Raw genomic sequence first — 7,038 nt, 5'->3', positions numbered from 1 at the left:
ACCGAAACTAAATTCATAAAAATCAGTTAAATAAGATTTTAGAATTAAATAAATTGTTAAGATCAAAAGCAAACAATTTTAAAATGCTGTTAGTAAAACCTAAGCTGAAACCTTTAAAATTAATTTTGTTCATTTTAAATCATGAGTTATGTGGCTTGTTGGTTGTATAGCATTTAGTATTGGTTAATCAAGTGTAAATTGGTGTTAAAACAACTATGGTATTCACTATTACTTTGATCATGGTTATGGTGTTGAAAATGAAAAACCAAAATTTACCCAGCTGGTTATGAACTTAGGTGGATTTATAAAACTAGGTTTAAGCCCAGTTTCAATATAAAAATTAAAGAAATCAAACATTCAATTATCTGTATTATTATGGATAAATATTAAACAGGCATAATGTTAGTTATACACAAAAAAAAAAGCACCTTATATTAGGATATTAATTATTGTTATATAATATGTTGTACCTATGCATATAGGTCATAGGTGAAATAGTCAATGGTTTTCTTATATTACCGTTTTAAGTTTTTGTTTACTAAGTTCTACGCACACAGAATATTAAATATAAAATTACAATTTTTTTTGTCTGCTTACAACTATAATATGCATTATTGACATAAAAAAATTTAGACATTACGAGTTGTATTTTAAGAACAGAAATAATAACTTTTTCTATGTGGAAAGGCATACTTACAAATTATAATAATACATTATTATTTATTATTATACCAATTAACGAAAAACAAAATATTTAATATTGAACAATGGTCAATTATATAAAATATTTATACAAATTATATAGTTTTACTGAAATATAATTTGCGTGTTTTTGTTTTAAATGTACGTTTACATCCATAGTTTTAAATAAGATTTAACAATTTTTGACTTAAGTTATTAACCAACTTGAATTGTAGAAATATGGCTTGTAAATATTTCAAAATCATGCGTTATTGTAAGCTATTTCTGAGCTATTCCTATTCAATTATATTTTATTTTTTGAACTATGATGCATGTTACCGTTATACTATTAAAAATAACAAAATATACCTAATTGTCAATGACTTTTTAATAGTGAATAGTACGACGTTTGAGCGAAACAAATATGTTAATTGCAAAACATGTTTATGTGTTGGACAGCATAACGTTAAAAGTTTAAGAAATTAAATCATTAAAAATAATTACCCTTTTAAAGCTAGGTTGTCAATTTCAAAAATCGTCCCTTTCTATTGTATCACAGATTTAAATTTACAATACGTGTATAACTTCCAATTTTCAAAATGAATGATATTAAAAAAAAAAAAAACAATTTTTCAAGGTGTTGTTTACCCGTTGTTGAAAATTGCCAGTAGAAAAAATATTGTGGTCCCATTATTATTTCACGAGATTTTTTTGTTAACGACGTTTAATACATATATATTTTCTTTTATTCCGTTATTACAAAACAAAATGTAACCTGCCGCGAGTAAAATTGAACGCAAATGATATGTTATAAATTAAATTTGAATTAAATATTTTAAAATGTTATTAAATAATTGTGAAATTAGAGCAATAGTTACATATTATAATATGATATATTTATATTAATCATTGCAAGTGAAATTGAATAACGAAGCAGTAAGCACAAGGCATCTATCGGGATCAGAAAAGTAAATATCAACCATTTCATATTTATATTATTAATTTATATGGCTATATAGTACAACACCTAATTATATTATAGGTACCTACAATGGAAGGTTCACTCAAAAAGCATAGATATATATTTTGAAAAGAATATGTTTTGTTTAATTTTGCAACAAACCGACGCAATATATATTATATATTATAGGGGTCAGATCTATATATTTTATAGATATATGTACCTAAAAATTTTCAAAAATTACTATACAAAACAAAATTGACACAAAATTTAGTCTTAAATTAGTTGTTTCATTATAATATAGTTTAGATAGGATTGATATTCAATTTAAAAGTCCCGTCTGGAGGTAGGTAATTTGTATTATGCATTCTAAAACTTAAATATTTAAACAATTCCATGTAATTAATAGTAGGTACCTACCTAATACCAAAGTACCAAACATATAAACATATGTGTTAATATAATAGATACCCACTTAGTTAAGTTTAAGTATGAAGTAGGTACCTACATTAAAAAAGGTATAGATACACCATACTATGTTTACGATTATTTTTATAAGTTTGGTATACAGTAATACATGGTAATTTCATAGATTGGTAATATTTTTAATTATTAAAATACGATTTAGGGTTTAGACATAATTATAATAGGTATATAATTTTAAATATTATATATTATATGCGCTTGTAGTATATTTTGACAGTATTATTTAATACGTTATAAATCTTACTTAGGTATATAATATAATATATAGTCATACATAAATATAATATTATTGTATGTTAATGTTATACTAGGTACTTAAAATTACAGCTGGTCACACATGTTGCCTGTGATATTCATAATTTTAATAACACAAATACACACACAGATAAAAGTAAGTACATAATATAATTTTGTTGCCTAAGACAATAACACAACTGATGGGATTGTATACATATAAATATAATATATATAATATAAGGTACCTAGTCTATAGTTAGTAAAATATTATTATGTGTCTATGTAGTTAAGTATGTATATAAATAAAATAATTATACATTTGAAGACATTTTGTTAATCATTTTTTTGAGTATTTTTACAGTATATTCTGAAAATCAATAACGTTCTGAAAACAGAACAATTTTATGTTACACGTCTTTGTAATAGGTACCTACGCATGCTTTTTCAAGTGTTAAGCATATTTACACACTATTTATATAATATATTTATTTATAATGGAACTGTACCTATTTAGGCAACTTGTTAGCAACGCCGATTACACGAAACCCGCTCAGAAGTGTAGCACAATCGATTATTATGGTAATATGGTTTTAAAAAGTCCCTCTAAATATATTATAACAGAACTCACTTTATATATGATGCTATATTTCCATTCAATCGACGTAAAACCGTATAAATACAAATATAGATAGGTAGCACCTGTACAACAACTGTACAAGTAGATATACGCTTTTATTTAATAGACGTAGGTGGTAGGTAGTAGGTAGGTAAGTATGTAAGTAAGTATTATTATTAATAGACTTAGTTTTTAAATATAATGCTTGTCACTCTAGTTCTCGCTATTATGGGACTTCTAAACGACACTGTAGAAATTCATATTTTGTCATTCTGAGTCATCTTTCGAAAATCCTTTAATAAGTGTCACGTCTTGTATAATATAAGAAACCAAGAAGGTCATTATATTTGGGAACCTACTAATAGCAACTCTGCGCGTAGGTACACCTACATAATAATAATGTGTTGTGTTTCAAAAGGTTTTACGATGGTGAGTTGTGCACGCTAAAGTGTAAATGTACGATAATACCTAATGTAAACTACAATGCATAAAACGTAAAATATGAGTCAAGAGATAGGTAAGACAATTATAATTTCGATTGTTTAAACCACAACGCGAGTTAAGTGCATTAAAAGTACATCAACCATTACCGTTTCAAATTGGATGCTGCTTACGTTTTTGGCAGAGTAGAGAGGTACGTCTCTGAAAAGTGCAGGTCGTATAATAATTTGAATAGCAAATAAAAAAAATGCACAGCAAATAGCAATGTACAGTATTTATTACTTTATTAAGTCTGTGCTTCAACTTTACACTTAAAACTTATGTTTATAATTTATACTCCTTCAGGTACCAATCATATTTATAAGTCAAGAATCTAAAAACAGCTAGGTACCTTTAACTACTATTTTTTAAAAGTTGTGAGAGGGTACAGATGTAGGTTATCTATAGTTATCTATGTAGCCACGAGTAGACATTTTTCGCGATACCTAGAACTTAGTAGGTAGGTACTCGAAAGAGGAAATAGAAGAAACCAAAAAATCTTTTTTTTGTTTTTATCGTGGTGGATTACAAAAGATTATTCATACCTAGTAGGCCAGTACCTAATATCAAACAAAAAGGGGTCGTCGAGATTTTTCGGATACTTTTGGAAGACGTGGGTTCCCGATCATGTTTTGTATTTTATTTAAATTCCAAATAAAATATAGAAATAGAAATACCTATACATACCTAAAAAACAAAAAAACCTGATCGTGTCGGTGAGATGTATTATTATATTATATATCTAGGGATAATATTGTCGGAGAAGAAAAACCGTCATTTGACGAATAACAATATCATCGCACAATCAAAACGACCATAAAACAATATACCTAGGTAATAATATAATATACGTCGCGTATACAGAATAATACTGGCAATGGGAATAGTTGTGAACAAGAGCCTTTTGTGTTTCAGGTTTTTATGTTAATTATTATTACCATGACATTTCCGAGCGTACCTATACATATTATATACCTACTACCCACCTATATATCTATATAATGCCAACGACTATGTGTTACATATTTAATACTACATAATATTGTTTATGTATACAATATTATATATAAATATTAATGGTACCTACCTATATAATATATGGTCGGAAACTCAGTCGTTTATGACGATTTGAATAATTTAATAACATTCATAATATATTATAATAATATGAATACGAACAAATGAAACGTCGCGTTATATTTGCATCGGTGGACGTCGACCGCTATTGTTTTCCTAAAATCGTGGCTTTATGTGTGCGAATACAAATATTGAAGCACTTAAAAATCATATCTCGTACTAATAGGTATATGCATACAATTTATCTAAATCGAAAAAATATATTATAGCGACCACTGATCACAATAATTATTACAGGTCGTGCGCAGCAATAACGGCTGTATAATGTATAATGTAATATGTGTCGAGGATGGAATCCTGCATCCAGTGGTCGCGGGTGGTCCCTAAATCCAAATTTCAAATTGTATTCATTAACGTATTATAAAATAGTGATACCTACTATAATAAATTATGATAATATTGTAAGCGAACGTAATAAATATAATAATTATTATCACACGGTTGTATTACTGCTGCAGTGCGTTTTACACGGGCGGCGGGGGTGGATTGGGTGAAAGAAATGCGATGAAGCAGTTTTGGGATTTATTTTCTAATGAGATTTTCCACTGTTGAATTTGCTGAAATTGGCACACACACATACAATTCCAAGCCACAACACTTCAATCTAAACCGACCGACTTGTGATTATCGTTTTGTCAATTGTCCAGACTTCGGTTTATCCGGTGGGATTGCGCATGTACCTAAAATATAGTTTGTGGGTATCTACTTATATTAATCCGAATCTTACAAAATTTACCGTCGATCACGGACCGACGGTGTCAACTGGTGTAACTGTGAGTGAAACGTCGATCACGTGAATTCATCTAACATTTAATAATAAAATTAATAATATACCATCTATATTTTAACTTAATAGTTTTAATAATAAAAATGACGCTGTATACGTACAAACATGAAGTATACTATTGGCCATTGGCTATATACGAGTCGTCAGCGGAGGTGCAAGACTTATATGCTAGAATAATATTAAAAAAGACTAACGTTTAGATACCTACCCATATATACCAGTTACCAAATATTGAATAATATGTTTTATTTATAAGACTACAATCGAAACGAAGACGGCATATTACTATCGCACTCCATATTTTAATCGTAAGTACATATTATTATATTATAATATAATATTATTATTGTCACCGTACAATAATAATACATATTGTGCTAGGTATGCTATATTATGATATCATTATAGGACTTGCCGTTTTGTAGTTTATTTTTTTAAATTTCAAAACGTATAATAAAATGTCTCCTCCTTCGATCCGATACGAAACAAACACACTGCGCGGTATACACTTGCAGCGTAACTGTACCTAAGTATCTATGTGTATAATATATAATATATATATAAGACGTGCCATATGGGCTATAAATAGTTTAATAAATATATAATATATACTGTATATACATATAGGTATTATATAATTGACAACGCTTGTTTGGCTCGGGACAGTGGACGGGTATAGTATATAATATATATATATATATATGTATCATATACATGCTTATATACAATATATTATTATAAATCAACGATGGAATGCATTGGTTTCCTGTATATACGTGGAGCACCGCGGGCGAGTTCCGCGTCGGAATGTAAGTACGGGCGGCGGGAGGGATAATTAATGTTGTAAAAATAAAATAAAATACTATACGATAGACGGTATTTGCCGTAATTGCATAATTATATCATAGTTGTGCGTACGACTAGGTACGAGGATCAGGACCACGGTTATATAATTACTACCTCGCTGTGTGGATAACCGTGATCTGGACGTTATTTGCGAGTATGTAATATCTGCCCACGACGAACGATCGCGACACAACGACAGTCGGATCGAGACGACGAGCTCGGTGGTGCGCGCTTTAGACTGTGCCCTAGTTGAATGCCATTTACCTCCCTCCTCTCTCCACCTCGTGGTAATTATTTTGACAGATTACGAGTGTGATTTTACAGAGTGGTGCACTGAACGCGGGACGAGTGGATGGATTGACAACACATTATTAATATGGCTAATGTAAAAACGCGAGCGAAAAAGTCTTTTGCCGCCACATCGGTCGTTATCGCCGCCGCCGACGCCGCCATCGTCTTGTTTAGGATCTATATGGGTACACTATGCTCTACTGCAACAACGAGCGCGCGAGGAGAAAAAAAAAATATATATTTCTAAATCCGTCGCCGCGAGTTTCGTGTTTCACAAAAGTGCGCGTCGCTCCGGGCGCCCGAGCCAAACCGTAGGTATATAATATTATTATGACCGTCGAAAGTCGACTTTATCGCGCCGCATTGCATACTATTACTGCCGTCATTATTACTATAAGCGTATACAATTATGACGTCGTATTGACACGTGTGGCGGCGGCGGTGGCGTGTGATGCGCACCGTTTTGCTCGATGACGGATGGCTCTATTTTTATCGCCTCTCCTCCCCCCCCCCCCC

This window comes from Acyrthosiphon pisum, chromosome A1, assembly GCF_005508785.2.
Source record: "Acyrthosiphon pisum isolate AL4f chromosome A1, pea_aphid_22Mar2018_4r6ur, whole genome shotgun sequence".
Lineage (NCBI taxonomy): Eukaryota > Metazoa > Arthropoda > Insecta > Hemiptera > Aphididae > Acyrthosiphon > Acyrthosiphon pisum.
Note: the sequence above shows the minus strand (reverse complement) of the source record.